This window comes from Bactrocera dorsalis, chromosome 4 (assembly GCF_023373825.1).
Source record: "Bactrocera dorsalis isolate Fly_Bdor chromosome 4, ASM2337382v1, whole genome shotgun sequence".
Taxonomy (NCBI): domain Eukaryota; kingdom Metazoa; phylum Arthropoda; class Insecta; order Diptera; family Tephritidae; genus Bactrocera; species Bactrocera dorsalis.
Window position 1 is genome coordinate 61,967,486 of NC_064306.1, and position 24,965 is coordinate 61,992,450.

Consider the following 24,965-nt stretch of genomic DNA (forward strand, 5'->3'; position numbering starts at 1 on the left):
CCTTCGTGTAGTGTACACTGTTACTCCATCCTGGACGCCCTTTGTGCTTTGAATTTATCTTTGAAACATATGCTTCATATTTTGTCGTTTGGTCTTTGAAAATGATAAGTTGGACGCTAAACTAGATTTTCAGGTTTTATATTCAAGGCCAACGAAGGATAAAAGACAGATACATATTACTAAAAGTATAAAGAAGTCAAAGCAAGCTTTCCGTGCACTCAATGGGCTCTCTAGAGCTCCACGATTATTACGTGGCGTATCAAAATGAATATATTCCTCTTGATGTCCTCTTGTTTAGTCCACAAATTTATACGGCTGCGAAACATGATATCTCGTAGCTTCTGATATCCAAAAATTGCAAAAATACAAAAACAGATGCTTTCACAATATCTGCCGCACATTTTGGTCTGTCACCGTCTCTAACAGGAACTTATGGTCACGTATAAACCAAACACTACTGTAAATCGAAATTCTCAAAAGAATGTGGCGCTGGACCGGCCATGTTCTGAGACGAGAACCAGATACAGGCACCCGGAACGCTTTCTACTTGAATCCACCAACCAACCCAACATAAAAGCCGATTCACTGCGACCTGGAGTTGATATTTAGACATCGGCCCTATGACCCTTTGCTGCCCGCAGAGCCATAGGATACAATATATATAGACATTTATGACCAACCATAAAGTATGTAAAAATAGTCTTTCAAACTTTTCCAAAAATAAGCTTTACTAAGTGCTAAAGTTGTAAAACTTTACGACAATCTGTCGAGCATTCTTGATTGTACATTTAAAAACGCTATTTGAAAATTTTTTAATAGTAAATTCGACTCGTGCTAATGCTGAACTTGGCAACTGTGAGCTCAAAGCTAGTCAAGTAGTGACCGTCTTCACTAGAAATAGCATACAAATAACAGCTCCTTCATCATCAGATTCGTTTCGGTACCTGGCTCTGCTCACATTGGATCAAGTGGGACCTCCAATGTTATCATACGTTCTAACACTGGATCAATGGACCTCACTTACTTGTGTTTAAAAAGCGTTGGTAAACGGCCGGCTTCTGTGCGGCTGCAAGACCATGTCTAGACTTAAACGCGGAGAAGTTCTCCTACATTTCCTTAGTAAAGTTCGTCTTTCTGCGATCGTAGGAATGCTTATTGGATATTGTTCAATAGTTTGGCCTTGTCGGTCGCAAGCTGTTAAATTTATATGATGGAAGATGGAACGGAAACATACAGAACTTTCTCATCCATCGTGCCGACTTCGCAAGACTGAGCTTGAAACATTTTGGAAGTCTTACCTTTCGCAAACCAGGAAACAAGGCTGAAAGTGACATTAGCCGCCTTAACAATTTTGTATTCAACACAAAATGCTTCGTCGATTACAAACGAGATTTAGGTACCACAACTTTTCATAAACTTCCAGAACTATGGAGAGGCTAGCCTTACTGAGGGCATCTGAGTTGATAGAGAGCTGCTGACATTAAATCCATCCACCAAATTTCTCTCAAGCTTTCACCAATCCGTAAAGAAGCTCACTGCCTCTCTCTTCCAACGGTTCCTACCCATCCACAACTCCCACGCCGGTATAAAGGCAGAGAAGGACCCGCCAGAGTTCGGTTTGGCCATGGAGTCGCCGAATGATCCGGTATGAAGTCAAAGTGTGTGAGGATTTCCGAGTGTTCAGACACGTGTTCATTTAGGAACCCAGATTTTCAGAATCTGACAGCAATTTTCGCAGTCGTACACCTTTCGACGATGTCTACAGGCACAATGTGCAAGATGGCATTAAGTGCCATGGTTAGAGTGAACCTTAGTGCACCACACATGCTTATGAGCGCCGCCCGTTGAACTCTCTCGAGTTCCCTTGCAAGTATGGTCTTTTATAGAGCCCTTGACCACATAAAGGCTCTATAAAACATAATGAAGTTGACCACGGTGTCTTAGAGTCAGAGGACCACTTTCGGTGAGAGATCCACCTGGCTCCTCTACAGCAGTTTAAGGCAGTCGATGCCCTCTTGTTCTACACTTCCTCATACCAGTGTACCTGACAATTTTCGTCCATAGACGTAGGTTTGATTCTTATAAGCTCGTGTAGTAAATCTGTGGAAAACTAGGGGAACTTACGAATTCTGATGATGCCGACATAGCTCCAAAGTACAGGTTGCAGAGAACTTTTCAATAGCAATAGGATAAATGGAAGTTTCCACTGATTGCAATAGAATTAAAAGATTATAGAAAAAAAACTAAGACTGAGGAAATCATCAAGAACATAAACGATATTCAAAGAAGCAATAATAATATTGACATTTCTTCGAATAGACTTATATTGCCCTCTTCTTGCTAAAAGGACCCAAAGAGGCACATAATATGAAGAAAGGAAGATAAGAAAAACACATGTGAACTGAAATGCCCAAACAACTTATAAGCCATAAAATAAACTCAACCCTGTCTTCCCTCTCAGCTCGTTTTATATAAAAGCAAATGTTGCTGGAAGACACTTCTACCAAATTAAAATAATTATTTTTATCTCTCCTTAGTCAAAGCGAGCATCTGAGTGAACTGCTCAAAGCATCCACAATCGATTAAGGATTTTGTGCTGAGCGCCTTTTCGGTGCTTAATCCTTTAATTTCATAATTTACTTAAGCCACAAAGGTTTATAGCGGTAAATAAGTGTACATACATACATACATATATGAGTATGTGTGCATATGAGTTTATTGTTGTGTGCGCCATGGGAGTCCTTTTTGCAGCAAAGCTTTGAAATCCCACGCAGGAACTTACACATCCATACAGATGATACATGTATATATGTATACATAATATGTATATACATATATACAGATGATATTTTGTAATTCCTTATGCTTTACGATTTGTTAATAGCAAGAAAAGTGAAAAACTTTTTACTTATGCGCTTAATAAAGAAAGTCGTATGTCTTAACGTGAGCCAGGGGTATACCGCGCTCGAGCACTGCGGTGTCTTCTAGCAATAATTGTGCACACATACACTCATATAGATACAGACACATTCTATTTAAAAGTAGAGTCTCTTTTCAAGGTAAGAAACCGCCTGCTTGCCTCCATTTCTGCTGATCTCATTTTCTTTCTTTTCTGTGTATATATGTATGTATATATATATGTGTTTGTGTGAATTTCCTTTGGCAACTTTTTTTCTTCCATTCTTTGCATGGACTTTGTTTAATGAGGACTTTTATCTTGTTGGCTGTTGCCACCTCAACTTGTCAGCGCCGTCAACGCAATTCTTCGCTCATTGGCAACCAAAGGCGCAAGACAGACACGCGCTCGCCGCCTGTGAATTAGGCAAATAAATACGCGATGCTTTCAACACAACTGTTGCAAACTGTTGGCTGCTGCTCGCTCCTTGCTTAATGCTTTTAATTAATTAAAATGTTGTAATCTGCTGAAATTATGCTTTAGATTAAGGTGCACACACACACACACACATACCCAGGCGCAGACCCAGAGACATCTACTTACACACCCGTGTTTGAAATACTTCATCACAATATGAGCACAGCGCCAGCATGTTGGCAACATGTCTCGGCACAGGTTGTTGCAGCTGAAGTGATTAAGTTGTTTTTGCTTTTTTTCCACTTTATAATGGGTGCTTTATTCGGTTTTTTTGGTGACGAATAAAAACTTGTAAGTGTTCTCATTTCGTGGAAGACCTTTTTTGTGTTGAGTTGCCACAGCTTGGATGAGTTAGCCTTTCAACTCACGGCAGTTCGTGTTTGTTGAGCGACTTCCGACAAACCTAAGAAGTAGAATACTCAGGAAAAAATATATAGAGAATCAATGAGAACAAGATCATTTGACTTATTGCAGAAGAATTAAAAAAATTATTTTCATGCTTTGGCTTTATTGGGTAAAACTGAAAAGGTTCGATAAGAGCTAATAACTCTTCTTCATCTTTACTGGCGTAGACACAGCGCTTACACGGTGATAGCCGAGTTTACAACAGCGCGTTAGTCGTTCTTCCTCTTCACTGTTTGTCGCTATTTGGAGTTACAAGTGTGGCCAATGATATCAATATCATCAGCTACGCCAGCAGCTGTGCACTCTTATAGAAGATGGTACCTTCTCTATTCACCTCTGCAGCTCGAATTATATTCTCCAGGAGTAGATTAAAGAAGTCGCAAGATAGGAAGTCGCCTTCTCTGAAACCGCGTTTGGTTTCGAATGGTTCGGGGAGGTTCTTTCCGATCCTGATGGAGATTTTGGTTTTGCTCAACGTCAGTTTGCACCGCCGTACAATTTTGCGGGGATACCAACTCAAGTCATCAAAATTGGGCCAATACGTGGATACCGAAAATTAGTTTGAACCTACAAATAACTGGATCCGAATTAAATCTGGACCACAAAGTAAAATCTCTGTCAAAATTTCATCTTCCAAATCCCATGTCTATAGGGATTAGAAGGAGTCTTAAAAATGATGTAACATTTACCCATCTTTAGGACTGAACTATTTTATCATTTCGGCATTTCGGTTGTTGTATCAGCAGAATCTTTCTGAGTTGACTGACATTGGAAGAGATAAAAAATCCGAGTCTGTTCCGGTTATATAGACCGACTGTCTTGGGAACTGTGTTAGTGTTCCCTCATGAAGAGAATGCTCCATAGAGATAATATTGTTTTGAGGAATAGTCAATGGAATAGCCAAGCGGCTTGTCGAACAAGCATCGTGGGTAAAGTGACTACATATACAATACGGTTTCTTCGAACTTGTCATAGCAACGGTTAGACTCGCGGTGTCCTTGGCCGGATAAAAAATCCGGCTCCTATCCTATTACATAGACGCGATTTTCGCCAGAACGATATTAGTATTCCGATTAGGCCCTCGGAAGCAACCACAGTCTAATACAATTGAAAGTAGAATTTTGGGCATTTTCTGAATACAATAGTTGGAACTCTAAGAGTTGACTGAACAACAACTGCTCTCCTCTAGTACTATAATGACATATTTTGTCCTAACATTGTATTCTTATTATAAAGTTAGAAAATTAGTTGATGCCTGGTCCCTTTACTGGAGATCTCAGTATATATTTCAGGATACGGAGTATTTGTGGAAACCATGCTAGCAATAGAAATGTATAAAATTATACTATTACTTTTGATCGGGAATGGGATGGGAATTTTATAAGTGTTTAACTCTTGACCTCCCAAATGCGGGACAATCAAGAAGAAAGTGTTGAGTTGTTTCCATCATCTTCTTCCATACAGCTTTTACAGTTGGCTTTTGGCAAGATTCCCAACCTATTCGCGTCCATATAGGGCAGGTAATATAGAAAAGGTCCTTGATAGCTCATCAACTATACAATTTCCTGCGATTCCGCTGGGGCCTGGAACCCATATCAGTCTTATCACAAAGACACTCCTTGCATAGCGAGTTTAGGCACTCGTTCACCAACCCTGAACGCACTGTTAAAGAGTTTAAGGTTAGGAGTTCTGAGTATTGCCGCTCTGCTATCTGAGTGGTTGGTCACTTCTTTGAAGGGGGCTGCATTCTGGAGCAGCAGATCTACTGCTTCCTTGATTGCTGCAGCTTCGGCTTGGAAGACACTACATAGCTCTATAAAAATTCATAAGGGAACAGTAAAACTGCTCTTGAAAATACATGTCGAACCCCCGAACTTATAAAAATTTAGCAAATAATCCCATATCTCCCAAAACATCACCCTCTAAATCCCACAACCAGAGCGAGCACACTGAAATACAACGTAAATGCATAAACACCCTTCGTCGCGTTTTATCTCCTCTATGAAAACAGTCGTTAAACTTGCGCCAACATTCGCGGCCGTAATGAGGTACACCAAACCATTTCGCCCGCGCGCAACTTCTCCCATTTACGATGACACTGCTTCCCCCCACTGCCGCGCCATCTCTTGTAACTTTGCCAAATAATCTGTTGCCAAATTAATAGTGAATCATCGTAGTCGAAATTTTTGCAAACGATGGCCAAATTTGGCAAATGGGCCGCTTGTCGACTGTCGGCTGCCGCCGGTCGTCGCCGTATCTCGTCTGGCGATGATTCATTGGTGACAAATTGGCTGTCGATGAGTCATAAAGGACAGAAGAAACATTGCTTGACGCGCATTTCTTGCACTTTGTAATGGAACAACGAATTGAAGCGTCAAGATTTATGAGACTGATAGACGGAGACTGAGCGCTGATGGACGCTTGAGTGCGCGATGTTTGAAGTTGGCGTTTGCAGTTGAGTTGTCGCTCAATTTCTGAGTTTTATGGCAGCGGATTGAAACTTTTAATTCCTTTGAAGAGTTAATTGCAATGGCAGTGCAGTTGCGAAACTTTGGTTGTCTTCGTAAAGCAATTTACTTACTGTGCAACAACAATGGCAAATATGATATTTCATAATTTTCCATTGCTCATTGAGGCCCGCAAGGAGTTATAGAGTTGGATAATACTATTTCTGCAAAAAGTGTTATTTTTCGTAACAATGGATTTGATAAAAATACTTTCAGAGAAGTTTTGTAGACTTTCTGATTAAGCTGATCCATTAGACACTTATTCAGGTCGCCCATGCAGTGCTTGGATAATGGATGCTTACTGTACGGAAGAGTTGAATAGTGGCATTCAAAGTATATTGAACTGCTAGTAGATAAATGGAAGTGGGTATGGAGATTCACGGAGTCGATAGAATATTAGTTCTTAACAGACGTACCAGAGATAGTTGGTGGACTACAGTTCGAAGATAGAAGCAACGGAAGAGGCTGTGATAATTCATTATTGATGTAGAAAATTTTAAAATCTGTTCCCGGTTTGGAAGTCAAGGACCAAAATAAAAAAACTTTCTGGATTTCTGATGGGATTTTTGATTTCACTGGTCATTGAATATTTCAGAATTTGATTATGGTGAATATTATTTCAAAACTTTTATAACACAGCCAATTTAATGTTGTGAACTTCCGAGATGTGTAAATTAGGATGTAAACGGAGTAGAAATAGTGCCAATCTTTGTATTGAAACTTCATCAGTGATGATGTTCTTGATTTACCGGAAGGAGAGAAGCACATTTCCTTAAACAATACAGTAGAAACCTTGACTTGACTAATGCTTATACCATCCAACTCCACACTTTATATTGGAGTATATATTGTATTTATTTATTTCGGGGTGTTTTTTACGTGGCGAGTTCCAAACCACACACAATCCTGGGGAAAGATGTTTCGGCTTATCACTTTAACTCGCCTTGAAACGGATGGTTTTTGGCTACCCAGAAGATACTTGGGGAAACTTAGTTCAAAACCAGAAGTCGTGAGATGCTTGAGCGATATGTAAAAGAATCGTTTCTGGCCACTCTCAAGTGAATGGCGCTCAGAGACCTTTCCTCACTTGCGTGAACTTCTACACATGGCTCTTCACCGCAAAACTAATACGTCTCTGTTAACTCACGTTGAGCAATATCAAAAGCTCTGTCAGGATCGGGAAGAACCTCTCCAAGCCGTTCGGTACCAAGCGAAGTTTCAGACAAGGCGATTCCTTATAGTGAGACTTCTTCAATCTATTCTTGAAGATGATACAATCTTCTATTAGAGTGTACAGCTACTGGCGTACGCCGATGTTATTGATATCATTGGCCTCGAACACCACGCCGAAGTGAAGCAAATGGGTCTAATAGTGAACGACGACAAGACGAAATATCTCCTGTGAACAAACAAACATGTCCCACGTCACTGTTGACAGTCATAATTTCGAAGTCGTAAATAATTTCGTCTATCTTGGGCATTAAACTAACAACAATGTGAGCCTCGAAGTCCAACGCAGAATAACTTTTGCCAACAGGTCCTACATCGGACTGATTAGGCAATTGAGAAGTAAAGTTCTCTCTCGATGGACAAAGACCAAACTCTATGAGTCCTTCATTATTCTCGTCCTGCTATTTGGTGCGGAGGCTTGAACGATGATAACGGTGGTTTGCGTATTAGCAACGGCGAATACCGCACTCGATAGAACGATAAGTTGTACGAGATATACGACGATATTGAGATAGTTCAGCGAATTAAAAGACTGCAACTGCGCTGGCTAGGTCATATTGGCCGAATGGGGGAAAACACTCCGGCTCTGAGAGTAGGCGGAGCAAGCAGATGAAGAGGAAGACCTCCACTTTCACTGAAGAAAGAATGAATACGAGTATCGATCTTTGCCAAACTGAATTCCTCTTGAGTAAGAAAAAAATTACAACTGATTATTGGTAAAGCGGTCAATGATTCTGAAGCTTAGATGATCCATTAGTTTGGTTCACAGAGAGTTCCTGAAGAAGCTTTCGAGAAACACGGATCAAAAAGGATCTTCTTATATGAACTTGTTGATTTGAATAGTATGACACTGTGCGCTTAGCATTGGCTTGAGATGGTACCAGGAAACGCTAGAGTGGGTTCGTGGAGATTTCTTTTACTGCTGTTGGAAAGTCTTTAGCCGAATATAAAACCATTTTGCTTCGACTCTTTTTAGAACAATGCAATTTAAATATTTCTTGGCACTGGCTCTGAGAAGATGGATCTTCTGTATCTGAAAACGGATAAGAGGGAAGGTACTTCAAGTAGGAGAAGGCATCACTTTCTTGATTGGGCGCATTCCTTAAAGCAGTTAAAGCTCCACACAACTAGAAATATTTATAAGCTCCCGCACTATACCACAAAGTATAACAATATAGTAGGAACAGGTGTGTACCAGTTGGGCTCATGTGAACTTTAAAGAAAATAATATATTTTCCCAATTTTCTTCCACAAAATGGTAGCACAAAACAGCAGCTTACATGTCGCGTTTCCTTTATATCTGCTTCTTAGGTGTCTCAGTGTTAATACACACACACAATTACATATATAGACGACAAATTTATACCTCCAGGCTGCATAATAAACACAACACCGCAGAGCAGTAAATTTTCACCTCGCCTGGCAACTTGTCAGCGGCACACAGACCAGCTAACTTTTACACAACAACAACAAATACACACATACTTGATTGCAAACAAGTCCCCGCTTACAGCTTCATCCACAAAACACGCACACACACACATTCTCCAAGCCGCGCGCAACGCCAAAGCCACTGTAATACTTCAAACATTTTCCAAAAAGTCTTCGTGCAATTTTTTCGCCTTACCAACTCATATTCTTAGCTGCTGACTTACACACTCATAAATACCTACACACACACACTCATATACACATATATGCATGTATTTATCGTGTATTTGCAGGCGAAAAAAGCTTTGGGGCAAACAAAAGTTGTAAAGAACAGTTTTGAAGGTGCTCGTTTATAACTGACTTGGTGGCCTGACCTCGTCGGCCAGAAACAACAAAAGTAACAGCGGCTCATGATATGTGTATGTGTGTGTGTGTTTGAGAGCTGAATATGCATTCGAGTGAAGCAGTTTGCTGTTTACAGTGGATTCTAGAGCCGAATTGTAATATCTTACGTGCTCCGAATCCACAATGACGCATATATTTGCAGGCACACACACACATACACACAAGTATTACACATACATATGCACATAAGAATTTTCCTTTAATGTTAAATGTATTTTTGAATTTTGCTTTGGGCTCTGCCACCTTCGAGCTTTTAGCGACTTTAGCAAGTTTTCATACCTTATGCATATCTCGCAGTATGCCGTTAAATATTTTTGCTTTAAAGCTTTAAAGCAGTAGCTGATTTTGAAGTAGATGTTTTGAGTTCAAAAATTAGACATGTGAGACTTGCTTGCGAGCTTTGGAGCTTAAATAGATGGCTTGATAGATAAAGCTGACGAAAAGAGTTTAAGAGATGAGTTTTCGCCAAGCTATCGACTAAGATAAAGCTCGTAAATACATATGTCACTGATATTCCAAAGCTTTGAATATTTCTTTCCTATAAGAAAAGCTTTCATGAATTCGGTCGGACACTTTTTGGGTTTCGATTTGAAGAAAATAGCTTCTTCGCGACAGTGCGTGGTGAAAGATTCTCTATCGAATCAGTTCAGATAACATCCTCTGTTCTTTCATGATTGGTTTTGTGGCTAAGCTTACAATCCGGGGTCAAATCCTTGCTTATTGTATCTTTTCAGCACACCGGAGATCCCTTATTTTCTCCAACCAGTTTAATCGTTTTAAGATTTTTCAATTGCAGAGAAGAAAAAGTCTGCTCCCTTAAAAATATTTTCTTGTAATGTCTACATGAATTTTTTGTTCCACGATTAGAAGACTAAGAGAGTAGACGTATGGATGTGACCATGAGTCCAAATTTGGATCCAGATTAGGCCTATCATGGATGGATGCAGGATCTCTGAAATAGTAGTTCCAAGGTCTAGGCCTCGCGATTTGAAGACAAAAATGGTAGACCCCGGGTTAGGGTATGGGTTACGGTCTAGTTCTCTTGATATGTATATAAGATTGATAAGCTCAGTGTCTGGATCTCTCGATATGAAGAAAAACCCCCTAAGCTCTGGATCTCTCGATATGAAGTCAAATATGATAAGCTTACGGATCTGGTCCCAATTTGAAGACTAATATGTCGGGGTCAAGGTTTTTATTTAAGAATAAGTTTGAGTCCTTCAGTCTAAAGATAACGATTTTCGGTTCCGGGGTATATATATGGGTCATAGACGGGGTCTATCTTTCCGAAAGGTTTCGAGTTTAAGTCCAGACCTAAATCTTTCGATATGTGCATAAATACGATAAGTTCATAGTCTGGATCTCTCGATGGGTAGAAAAATACGATAAACTCCGGTTCTGGGTCTCTGGATATGAAGCCTAATACGAAAAGCACAGGATATAGGTCTCTCAATTTGAAGGTTAATGAGCTGGGTTCATGGTCTGAATTTGCGCCTTTTAGTCTAAAGATAAGAACATTCGATCCCGGGTATTTATAAGTGTCAAAGACTGGGTCTCTCATTCTGAAGATAAATACAAAAGTTTTCGAGTTTGAGTCCAGACCTAGGGATTTTGATGTGAAGCCAAATATCTCAGGAATTGAGTCTCTCAATTTTAAGTCTCATACGCTGGGTTCAAGCTCTGAATTTGGGTGCAAATTGGCTTCTTCAGTCTAAAGAGAAATACATTCGGTCTCGAATTGGTATATGGGTCAAAGACTGAGTCTCTCATGCCGAAAGGTTTCGAGTTTAATTCCCGAACTATGTTTTTCGATATGAACACGATTACGATAAGCTCAGGGAATGGATCTCTCAATAGGAAGAAAAACACGGTAAACTCAAGGCTGAGTGTCTCGATATGAACCCAAATATGATAAGCTTATGATCTGGGTCTCCCAATTTTAAGACTAAATTCGATCCCGGGTATGTATATGACTAGGTCTCTCATTCTAAAGATAAATACGAAAGGTTTCGAATTTGAGTCCAGATCTAGGTCTTTCCATATGAACACGAATACGATAAGCTCAGGGTCTGGATCGCTACATCTGAAATCAAATACGTCTAGAATCTAGGTAGAAGTTTGGCTTCATTAGATAAAAGCTCTGTGTCTGGGTTTGGGTCAAAGGCTTGGTCACTCACTTTGAAGACGAATTCAGTAGGTTTCATGTCTAGTTTTAGTCCAGATCTGAGTCTCTCAAATTAAAAGAGATACGATACATCCAAGGTCTGGGCATGAATCCAGTTCTCGGTCTCTTAATCTGAAATCAATAACCAGCTTTAGGTACATCTCTATGTTAAACCTAGTGCTGCACAGCCAATATTTTTGACCACGATTGAATCGAGCAGAATCATTACCGTTAAATCTGAACAATCAGGAAGTTTTCGCTAGACAGATAGAGACACCTTCCTTTTTAAGACATCGGACAATAACTTTCAACAAAAATACATACTTGACTTGAGCTTGGCCATTTTGATTGAAGGATTGAGAAGCGGATAAGTGATTACTGATTAAGTAAGTATTACACGGCAGTTTTTGAAGTTGTTCAGACGTCACGCAACATGCAACTCTTTGTTGAGCTATTCTAGAGATACTGTACCCGAAATAGATAGAGAGACTTGACAAAAGAACAGAAAATATGTCCTCACTTGGCGGACAAAAATGTACGCTTTTTCCTTGGTATCAGTAGCCATATCGCTTCGTCAAAGCATACATTTTTGGTATCGAATTAGAAAAACATTGAAATGCAATTGGAATAAAATTTCTTTTGCTGTAAATCTTCTTATCGCATCGCAGGTACAACTTACCAATACACACAAACACTCACACCTAAACATTTCGGAAATGTCTTGTATTTCAGGCGCACTCCCGCGCGTTAGATGGCCCGAGCAAGGCAGGAAGGCAGCAAAAGCACAACTGTTATTGTAGAATAACGGTAAAAAGGTCAGCAGCGTCACTGGTGAAGTTTATATTTCTTAAATGGATTCAATTCGCAAAGCAAAATTGGCAATTTCGATTTCATTTGGCAGCAGGTCAGACGAAATCGCATTTCCTGCATTGCCGTTGCGCGCCATCCGCTGTGACCGAAGGTGTGACGACTCGGATAAGACATACAGACCCACAAATGTATGTCTGTATGTCTGCATGTTTGAATGTAAAGGTATGTGTGTGTGTGCGTGTATTGTATTGTAATGCAATGTCGGTAAGTGGGTATGACGCGACGTTTGAATAAAATTACCAAGGAGTGGCAGTTGTAAGTGACAAGGAAAGTGTCAAACACACACAATTCCTGTTGCCGGGAAGTTGTAGTGAAAATGTCAGGGAAATGTTCGAAGAAAATGTGAAAATGTGTCACAAGGACACATGTCGTGGTGCAATGCGAACGCTTGTAAAATGTAAAAGGAATGTTTTATTAATATATAAATTTTATTGGTTCACAAGTAACTACAAGTGCTAGTATTATGTGTATATAATTGCATTAGGATGGTTGAGATTTTTGTAAAAATTAGAAGTTTTGTATAGAGAGGAAGAAAATTCTCCATTTTCATAGATATAAGTATATCTTAGCAGTTAAAATTAAACTCTTTGGCTGGTGGTGAAAATAAATACAAGTTTACTTCCGAACATTAATAATATAAACCACCCTAATATTTTTTTATTAACATATTTTTTTAATATCACACTGTGATATAGAACTTCTCCAAACAAATATATAAAATAATTAATATAATTTGGCATTATAAAGCACACTAATATATTGTACAAGACCCTCGAAGAGCTGCAACTAGGCACTTGAAAGCTCAAGGCCAACAAATCACCCGGCCCAAATGGGATGCCAGCAGAAATCTTGAAAAAAGTCGCTGCAAAGCGACCAGAATTACTATTGAATATGTACAACACCAGCCTCGAAGCCGGAATATTCCCTGGACCCTGGAAAAAGCAACAACTGCTGATAATCAGTAAGGGAAAAGAAGATTCCAACTTGCTATCAGCATACCGTCCACTATGCATGCTTGATATAGCGGGAAAGCGCTATGAAAGACTACTTAAGCCCAGACTCGAAGCGGCTATGAAACAAGCTGGAGAACTTTCACTAGAAAACGCGGCTTTAGACCCGACAGATCAACTCTAGGAGCTTTAAAATACGTCATTGAAAGTGTAGAAGCCGCACAGTGTAGATTGCATAAATACAAAAGAATAGTCTTGCTGGCAACTTTAGTTGTCCGAAACGCCTTCAATAGCGCTAGTTGTGGATATCATCGACGCTCTCGAGAAAAACTGTAAGATACCCGACTACCTCAGGGCTGTGGTGCGGAGCTACCTTAGTAACAGGAAACTGCTGTGCGAAACTAAAGAGGGATCACGAAAGATAGCAGTCAAGTCAGGAGCAGCACAAGAATCCATTGTAGGTGCAGACCTGTGGAACAATAGTTATGACGAAATACTAAAACTAGAAATGCCAGATGAATCGTACTTAATTGGCTACGCGATCGACGTTGTAGCAGTAATTACAGCAAGAGACACAAAAGAAGCGTGAAGAAGGCGTAATCAGAACGCGATCGGACGCAAGCATGGCTCGACTCACATAACCTACAGCTTGCTCCGGAGAGAACAGAGCTACTACTGCCAAAAAATAACAATACACCCCTGGAAATAAGTATACAAACGACTACGGATATCCTTAGGACACAAAAGCTGTAGACTACCTAGGCGTTAGACTGGATTTCAGACTAACCCTCTGGGTACAAATCCAGTACGCTGCAGGAAAGGCAGCGAAGATCACCTCCCAACTGAAGCGACTAATGGCCAACATAGGAGGCCCTAGGCAAGAAAAGAGAAAGCTACTAATGTCGACGGTAATCAGCGTCTTATTGTACGGAGCTGATATCGCAGATCAAGTGTGTTTAAAAACGCTCTAATAGCTTTCCCAGCAAATTTTAGTGCCAAATAAAACGGTCTTCAGTGAAGGGAGTGACAAGGTCGAGGATTGTACCTTGATTTTTCTAGCTCGATACCTAAATGGAGAGCGAAATCTTTTGTCGATTCTGGGCCTGGATAGATCTATGGTTGCAAAAAATGTGAATGTAAAATAAACAATCCCAAAAAATATATTATATAACATGTTGATACCTTGTCTTGGTAAAAAAGAGTTTATTTAAATTTAAAAAAAATTGTTAAAAAAATATTTCCCCCAAAAAAATGTGTAAAAAAAAATTGTAAAAAATGTATTTTGTCTAAAAATATTGTGTAAAAATTTTGTAAAATATTTACAGAAAATTTCCACGCAACATTTCTAGAACTGGAAAAAATGTAAAAGTGGTGAACCACCCTAATATGAAAATAACTGTTTCCGTGTGCAATTTTCTCATGAGCCTTCAGAAGCCGCTGGAGTTTCACACGTTCGAACTGTTGAGGCGGCAATTCGAGTGCTTTGGCAATTTTTCACGCAACTCAAGCAAATATTTTGCAGCGCAAGCAATGGAATTACACGCGCACAAACACACACACACATGCATATAGTGTGGTTACGCAGCCACTGTTGCCAATGATGCTCAAAAATTCGCCAGAAATTCACCATTCGCCAGCATACGAGCGATATTTGGTAGACAATGCGCCTGTTGTTGTTGTTGGTTTACAATATTTAAACGGCGCTGTTTATGTGAGGCGGCGGCGGGCGACTGTGGCATGCCAGCAAGCAGCGTAGTCATTCAAATAAATGAAATAGAGTAAAGCGCGATAATAAAAAAGAGCGATAATAGTAAAGAAAAGCAACAAAGCGTAGAAGAAGCAGAAGGCAAACAGGCAAAAGCGCAAAGGCGATGAAGGCAACCAGATAAGGAACAAGCTGTGAAATATTGCCGAGTTCAAGGCGCATAAGCGGCGTAAAGCGTTATAAGCAGCATATATGCGGAGGAAATACATGTGTGTGTGTGTGTGTGTGTGTATGTGTGCGTGTAGAGATATATGAAAATATAAAATAAATATGTGTGCTTTAACGCCGTTTGCTTTTGGTGTTTGTTAGCGTATATTTGCTCATGCCGTTGTTGTTGTTGCTGCTTTTGTTATTGCTGTTGTTGTTGTAGTGCTGCTGCCGCTCCAAAGCCATACAAATTGTATACAATTGCAGTTTGCATTCCAGAGAGTTCCACATTTTGTACACGACTCAACTGCTTTACGAAAAATGGCAAATAGACACACACACACACATGTACATATACATAAGTAATCGTAAATACTGTGTGTGTGTGTGTATTGCTCGTTGTGGCTTAGAGAGGAAAACGCCTGCTGACATAGTAGCATGTTACGAATTCCGTTAACCGAAATTCCGTTAGGACTTTAGCTGTCTTACACACACACACACAAAGCAACCCATAAATGTATATTTATATGTATGTGTATGTGTGTGTGCTTGCATAAATATATGCCAACAATTCGTGCAATGCATTTGTGGCTGGCGAAGTTTCCTGAAATGTAGCACACAAATATTTATGGATCACACACTCACACATATTTACATTCACAGCAACATGCTTACATTTACACATACATGCACACATGAATATGTGTTTCTAATGGCAACAAATGTGGCCTTCTCTTTATGCAACGCATGATCAGCTGTTTGTTTGTGGTCAAACGTAAATACTCGGCATAGTTTTCGATAAGTTCGAATTCGTGCCTTCGCCTTTTCGGTATGCCTATATACATGCATTTAAAAGCAAATATGTAGAGTAAATTATGTTTTTTTTTAGTTTATTTGCTTTTATTTCCTGAGTAACAGATGTACTATATTAGGGTGGGTAAAACAAAAATCGATATTTTTTATCTTACGCTCTTAAAAATTATTGGGTACTTCTTACTAATACTAAGAGCTCATACTTGGAGAGAAATTTTTTGAGCAGTCAGTGTATTAATCGAATAAAAATAATCAACTTTTTTCGATCTACCCTAATGTATATTTAAATGCAATCGTATATGATGATGAAAATTTGAACAAAATTAAGAAGCATTTATACTCGAGCGTAACTCATAGTTCAATGCTGGATATGCACAGATAAAATACTTCTCGGCTATTAATCGATAATTTTTATTTTTCGTAGATCGACTTTATAGAATTTAATTTCTGATGAAACCATTAATAACAGCATTATATTGTGACAAAACGGAAACAAAACAATAATCGATAAAAACGATTAATAAAATTATTCGATTAAAACACTAAAATTTTTTTTTCATATATTGGCGTGGCCGTCAATTAAAAATAAAACTTTCGTAAAAAACAATAATCGATAACAACGATTAATAATATTAATCGACTAATATCTTAATCGACTTTATAGAATTTAATTTCTGATGAAACCATTAAAATACAGCATTATTTTGTGAAAAAATGGAAACAAAACAATAATCGATAAAAACGATTAAAAAAATTAATTGATTACAACCCTAAATTTTTTTTTATATTTTGTCGTGGCCGTCAATTAAAAATAAAACTTTCGTAAAAAACAATAATCGATAACAGCGATTAATAATATTAATCGACTAATATCTTAAGCTTTCTTCCCAGATATTGTTTTTGTCGTTACTCAAGAATAAAAATATCGCGAAAAACAACAGTAATCGATAACGACAGTTACTAAAATTAATCGATTAATACCCAAAGTTTTATTTCCAGATGTTGAATCTAGATACAAAATTAAATTAATATTAAAAAAGTATGAAAACAGCAATAATCGATAACAACGATTAATAGAATGAATCGATGAATAACAAATTTTCTTTGCAGATAGTAATTTTGCCGTTAATAAAGAATAAAAATATCGAAAAAAACAATAATCGATACAAACGATTAATAAAATTAATCGATTAATAACATAATAAAATTATTCGATTAAAACACTAAAATTTTTTTTTCATATATTGGCGTGGCCGTCAATTAAAAATAAAACTTTCGTAAAAAACAATAATCGATAACAGCGATTAATAATATTAATCGACTAATATCCTAAGTTTTCTTCCCAGATATTGTTTTTGTCGTTACTCAAGAATAAAAATATCGCGAAAAACAACAGTAATCGATAACAACAGTTACTAAAATTAACCGTTTAATACCCAAGGTTTTATTTCTAGATGTTGAATCCAGATAGCAAATCAAACTAATATTAAAAAAGCATGAAAAACAGCAATAATCGATAACAACGATTAATAATATTAATCGACTAATACCCAATTTTCATTGCAGATATTATTTTTGCCGTCAATAAGGAATAAAAATATCGAAAAAACAATAATCGATAAAAACGATTAATAAAATTAATCGATTAATACCCTAAGTTTTTCTTTCAAATATTAATTTTGCAATCAATCAAGAATAAAAACGTCGTGGAAAAACAACAACAATCGATAATCAATTAATTGATGAATACCCATAATTTTCTATCAGATTTTTTTTTGCCGTTAATCAAGAATAAAATTAACCTGAATCAACAATAATCGATAAAAAATTAATCGAGTTTCGAGAAAAGTTCATCCCCAGACTTAACTAAGCTTAAAGCTTCTTTGTTAAATATATAATAAATAAGTAAATAAGTGCATACTATACACAAATGTATAAGTTTAGTTCATGTAAGCTCATAAAGCTTTTTGAATCTCTCAATTGTGGGATAAAAATAAGATACACTACACAAATGGAAGGAGAATCCTCGTTCAATGTCCAACAAAGAGACAGTATGATCATTAGGGATACTGATACATTTATATACACTTACCATAAAAAGTAATGGTTTCACATATATGACATTGGATGGGTTTACGCCTGGAAATATATAAAGAGAAGAAATGTGAAAATTAATCAGTTAAAATATATTTAGGATTCAAAGGTTGCAGATAACATATAACTACCGTACACATACGTATGCATCATTTATTTGATTTTAATTTGAGGAAAGTGTTAAAAAAAAGACCCTTAACGTCGAACACAAAACCAAATCAATTTTCATGAGCACCGCTGATCATCCACATAGCGATCCAACACTTGAATTGGGCCACTTGTAATGTATGTAGTTCAATATTTCACCACGCCTACCAGTTATATAAAATACTACACTGTCTAAAAGACAACATTTTCACGTGCATCATTTTAATACAAATCTTTATTATCGCCTACAAAGCGGGTACTCAAGCTAATACATGCTTGTCAAAGATTAAAACAACTTTCCATAACTTTTTAATAAGCCTCGTCTAGAATGATTTTTGATATGGACGATGGCACCAACTCTATCTTGATATGAGTACCGCAGAGAACACAGCAACCAACAGACGAGAAACTTCTAGCGTATGCGGACGATCTTATGGTGGTAGGAGTGGCTAAACAATTAGTTGACGTAGCAAATAAAAGGAATGAGTACTTAAATGAACTATGCTAATGGTTCGCTTGTCTAAGTCTGGAATTGGCGAAACACAAAACAGAAGTTTTACTCATAAGCAACAGGAAGGTGGAAGAACGAATAGTGCTTAACATAGGAGAGTGCGAACTTCTTCACAGCTGCAGCTGAAGTATCTGGGAATAATATTGTACTCTAAACAAATAATTGCAGCGATTCGAGTAATGAGTTCTTTCCGGTCTGTATCAATGGACGCTGCTGAAGTATTAGTCAGTATGCCGCCCATTGCCATCCAGCGAGATGTACTCGAGCGATTATGTCAGTGATCAGTACCTAAAACAGTATCGGCAAAGACAGAGAGAAAGAACAAGATTCCTGTGAAAGTACATTCGATGCCATTATGTATGGAAATCGATTTATCTTAAATGGCCACCAAGCTTGCAGAAGTCCAGACTATGAACCCAATTTTCGAGGGTTTTCAAGCATAAATCAGCCGATAATGCTGCAATTTCACGTTCGATCTTCGTACGAATTTCATCCATTGCGCTGGCTTATTGGCATAAACCAAAGACTTGACGTAGCCTCACTGGAAATAGTCTAACGGCGTCAAATCGCACGACCGAAGCGGCCAATTGACTGGCCCATTTCGTGAAATAACACGTTCATCAATCATTGCGGAAGGAGTACAATCCAATGACGGCACCGGCTCATAAACCGCGCCGAACTGTATTGTTTTCGGGAGGCAATGAGGACTCATAGGGTACATGAGGATTGCTGTGTGAACAATCACGCATATTTTGCTTATTGACGAAGCCAATCAGCCAGAAATGAGCCTTATCGCTGAAGAGGATTTTTCGATGAAAATCCGGATCATATTCAAGTTGTTGCTCAGTCCAATACACGAACATACGACGGTTCTGGTGGTCAGGTCGCTTCAGTTCTTGTGTCAATTTGATCCTATAAGGATATATGCCAAGTTATTTCCTTCTGATTCAAATTGCTGTGGATTCAAATTTTTCCATTACAAATTAAAATTTTGAGTAAGGAGGCTACACTTCAACAAAGAGTATCTAGTTGACATTATATTTAATGGCAATATAGGTGTAAAGATACTGTGTTAGAATTTATCAACTTTAAATTTATAAAATATTAAATGCCTTTTATCTATAAATAACTCAAATTTAAAAGCAAACAATTTTTAATTTTGAAGAAATGTAAATTTATTGTGCTAAAATTGGTTTAGAATACAAATCAAACATTGGAAAGTCGTTAACTGATTGCTTACATAAGCGTATATAAAATTTGAAATACAAATACATACACATATGGATATGTATACAAACACCAAGCACTTGCACACAATTGCCAGAGTAGCACTTACAAACCAGGTAGCAAGCAAGCACAGTAATTCCTGAAATAAAAGCTATAAATATTGAATGGCCATTCATCAATAAACCACCAATATTTCAGCACACCAACACGCGCATACACACGCACACATATACATATACAATGCAACTTGCGATGCAAACGTTTGCGAAGACGACAAGCAAAAAAAATACACACACAGACAAACATTCAGCGAAATGCAAAGCGAACAAAAAGTGTGTTAAGTAGAAACATGAAAAAACACTTTCGCCTCCGCTTTGCGTTCTCTCCACTTTTTCCCCCACTGTTTACACATCTCGAAGTGTACTTGTGCAACTAAAACAACTGGCATTAAATTCATTGCCATACGCCATCGATGCGAATTCAATAGCAATGGCGGCGAAACTGGTGAAATTGGTGAAAATTCAACGGCAACAGCAATCGACATTACTGCCACAATTGTTGCCGAACAACAACAACAACAAACAAACAAAAAACAGAGAAAACAAGAAAAAATCAAACAGAAAAAAATGAAAAAAGAAAAAAAGAAAAACCAATAACACAGGGAAAAAGTAATGAAACACAAGAAAAGAATGAAACTCAAAAACAAAACAAAGAAAAAAAATCCGCTAAATGGGAAAAATGAAATGTGTGCGAGTTCTTCACCTGAAACACGGAATTATTAAGTGCCGTTTGCAATTTCAAGCGCGACCGAGAGTGCAGCGCTCCCATTTCCAAGCGCACATTGAAAGCGATACTACGCGCTACTTGTAATATTTAGTGTGTGCGTGGTGTGTAGCAGCATTGTGTGGTGCGGGGAGTTGCTGGGAATTTACGATGCTGAAGGTAATGAATTTCCGCGCGCACAGTGTAACGTAAAAACCGTTACAAAGGTTGGCGCGGCAATGCAGGTAAGAGGCGAGATTGTGGAATAAATTTGAAACCGTTTGTGGCCATAGCGTATACGTAATTTTTGCGAACATTGATTTCAGGTGCAGGACTTTGCTAGGCGTGCAACTTGGCTGAAGAAACGCAATTGGTTTTTCATAAAAAATTCAAGTTTTGTTTACTAAATTAATTTTTCGAAGAAAAATACTCAGTAAAATGTTTTATGAAGAATCTTTAAACTGACAATTAACTCAAACAGAGAACAAATTATTCGAAAAGTTTGTAGCCATGGCGTATACGTAATTTTTGCGAACATTGATTTTAGGTGCAGAACTTTGCTAGGTGTACAACTTGGCTGAAGAAAGGGTAATGGTTATTGTGATTTGTATGACCGGCATATGCTATAGTGGCCCGAACTGCATCGTATATTCGGAGATTGTAATGATGCCTTGGATAATGAGCCATCCCAAATTTTGTGAAGTTAAAAAATTTTCCATACGACAGCTTGATTTTTTGTATGGCAGCTATATCCTATGGTTTAGTGGTGAAATATTGGCGACTTCAGCAAATGAGCTGTTTCTTGAGGAGGAAAGAACGTGTGAAAATTTTAGATCGATACTATGTAGTTCGCGTATATCGACTCAGTTCGCCACACTGATAATTTATGTATGAAGTCCATTTTATAGGGTCTCCGAAGGTAAGCTATTAACTAAATCCCGCATTCTGCAATAGTTCACTATTTTACTGTAGGGGGATTAATAGATTAATTAATGAGGTAATGCACCGCGACCTAGGGTCTATTGTGCCCTGGAAAAGCTGTAGGGAGAACTTAAAAAATGATTTCTTCTAAGTGAAAATTATAAAACTGTACGATTGCTTTTGTTTCCGTATATTGGCACTTGTGGATCACATATAGACTAATATCGAGAATAATGGGTTATTTTTGAATACCTCATGCGACTTAGTCGGTTATAGTACGAGTATTTATTCTGATATTCACAAGATCTAAAGAGACATACGTTAGTGATCAAAGCTGACCCGGTCTAGACCTATTTTCCCAGATTGGTACAACCAATTTGTTGACGAATACTCTGACTTGATCTAGACATGATCTAAAGAGGCATACCTTAGTGATCAAAATTGACCCGGACTAGACCCATTTTCCTAAAATAGTACAACCGTTTTTTATAACCACGTGAAGTGTGCGCTTTGCTGCTATAAGTTTACGAAGAGAAAAGCGATTGAATGGAAAGATATTGAACGATGAGTTTGCTTGAACATTTTATCTCGGTGATCAAAATTGACCCGGATTAGACCTATTTTCCTTAATTAGTACAACCAATGTGTTGACGAATACTCTGACTTGATCTAAACAAGATCTAAAGAGTCATACCTCAGCGATCAAAATTGACCCGGACTAGACCTATTTTCCTAAAATAGTACAACCGTTTTTTATAAGCACGTGAAGGGTGCGCTTTGCAGCTATAAGTTTACGACTAGAAAAGCGATTGAATAGAAAGACATTGAATTAAGTTTGCTTAAAAATTTTATGTTTCTAATGGAATCTCTTCGGAATTCTGGATAATGTTGCAGAAGTGTTTTCGGTAGTCTACTTTATCACAAATACTAGTATTTGAGTGGCATACTTTTATTGGCTTAGATATTTGTTTGAAAATACGTGGAATTTTTTTTTGTTGCCAGTCCGGGTCAAATTTGATCAGTTGTTAAAGTTAGTTACAAATCACAGAAATATTAAAAATATGTTCTGCTTGACTACTGTTAAAGAGATAAAAGTATTAAAAATAATTTATCACTTTTAAGTATAGAATAATTCATGCCATTAAAGGACCTGTGAAGAACATCTCTATCTCTAATAACCAAAATCAGCTAACATAAAGCTCTAATTTGGCATAGAAAACTGTCAGCGCAGAGCAGTGCTTTTCTACATACCTTCACACAAAGCCCTACACATACTTACAGTCACAGCATCACATCTTCACAACGGCATCCAAAAACCGATGCACACACACCTTGCCTGCTGGCTAAGTCCATATACAAGACAAAAGTGAAAATTTAATTAAAACAGCTCGAGCGCAGCAATTTGTTGTCTATTTTATATTGTCTTATCGCCACGCTCTATGCTTTTTCGGTCGAGCAAGAAGCCAGGCGGCAGCAAAGCAAAGCAGAGAAGAGAAGCGAAAAGTTTTCGGCTCGAAAGGCAAAACCATTGACTTTCGGTTATTTTATTGCCATATCATGAACTTTAGCAACCATGCATAATTTGTCTAGTTATTGTTACCGTTATGCATAGACGACCTTTTTGTGATCGCTTTCTGTGTGTTGGAATGTGTTGCTGTTTTTATTGTAGTTATTGTTGTTGTTGAATTTTGTCACAAACTAACGCAAGCATATACCGGTTAACTGCCTGCAATCCCAACATGAATTTCGAATACAGCAAGCTCGAGCTCATTCTCTGGCTCTATGCATGCTTCTCTGCTTTTCTGCCTCTCTTCTTCCTTCTCGTGCTCATCCGCTTCTCCTGTGTTTGTATTTGTATTTGCCAGTCGTGTGTGTAAATTTAAATATTTTGTTGCTGTTCTGCGTTTCCCCCCGCAGCTCAGGATCAGGACATTTGTTGGCAACACACACATACACAATTTTCTTGTCAACTTTTTCCAATACACACACACACTCAAACACACATTCGCGCATACAAATTAACTGCTGCGCATAACAAGTTTTCATTTATGAGAAAATAAATTTCAAAGCGTTTCAAAGTTTGACAGCACATTTGTTGTTGTGGTGGCGTTAGTGTTTGCCATTGTACAAGTAGTTTGGGGCGCTGTTAACTGCTGGAAATTGCTACAATTTCCATATATTTAAATCACGCACACACACTTATACAGCGCTGCTGCATTCTTATGGCATTACACAAGCGAAATCCCATTGAAATAGTTTCGACTTATTTGCGTTTGAGCAGTTTTACTTAAGCCACATTAATTTGTCATACTCATACATATACATATTGTCCATGTGTACATGTATGCGTGTGTGTGAGTGCCAGCATTTAATTGCTTATTGAATTATGAGCATTTTAGGCATTCTGCCGCTTTGTTTTGCAACAATTTGCGATGAATTATAGGCAGCAACATATTTTACATTTTATTTTGCTGTCAGTTGCAGAATTAGCATGGGCTGAGTTAATAATAAGAAGAACATTAGTAATATAAGATAGTATGCAATGAATTTTGCATATCTTCATGCTTCAAGCAAGAGAAAAATTAGTTATAATTGTAATTATGTCGAAAAAGACTTATGCTCGAAGTCTTATTAAGCTTTTATTAAGCTTCCAAGTTGGTAACTGAGAAATCTTTCTAATCGCTGGCGGCTGTACGACACCGAAATGCAGTCAAATTTATGTTCGTTTACAACAGTTTATCTTTCAACACTCTTTCTCCAAATGTTGTTTTTGAATTTGCTTGAGTTGACATGGGGAACTGATAGTATCTCTATCAATTTTATATGCATATTCCATATTCAAAAATTCCCTGAAAATTTTAGCCCTTCATACTAGTATAAACGTTAAGAACTGGACCCAGGAATGTAAAAATTTTCCATAGAAAATACACTACAATCGTGATTTTTTTATATTTAAATTCCTACAGCTCAGAGGTATTTTATGGCATCGCTTTGACTTTAGATGCATATTTCTCAGAATCGTTCACTCTACAAAAGTGCCCAGTGCAACAAAGTCGTAACTCACACCGGCGAGGTAGTACGGTTCATAAACCTGATTTTTTCACGAATTTCGCATTTTTTTGTATATATCTCGTAAATGACAGGAGTTATAGAAAAAATTTCCAAGACAAATTTGTAGGAAATTTTATTTGCTATAAAAAAGGTCCGAGGTAAAAATCGCTATCATTAATATTTCTCGAGATT

At 37.8% G+C, this 24,965-nt stretch overlaps 1 protein-coding gene across 14 annotated transcripts in view; it reads right to left on the reverse strand.

The window, feature by feature from the left end:
* LOC105229813 (probable serine/threonine-protein kinase DDB_G0282963) overlaps window positions 1-24,965 on the reverse strand; it is a 191,185-nt gene that overhangs the window by 44,437 nt on the left and 121,783 nt on the right. For all 14 annotated transcript variants that reach the window (XM_049454233.1, XM_049454238.1, XM_049454231.1 and 11 more), the window contains one exon: window positions 18,153-18,199. The gene's annotated coding sequence lies outside the window, so the exon portion shown is untranslated. The remainder of the gene's footprint in view (window positions 1-18,152; window positions 18,200-24,965) is intronic.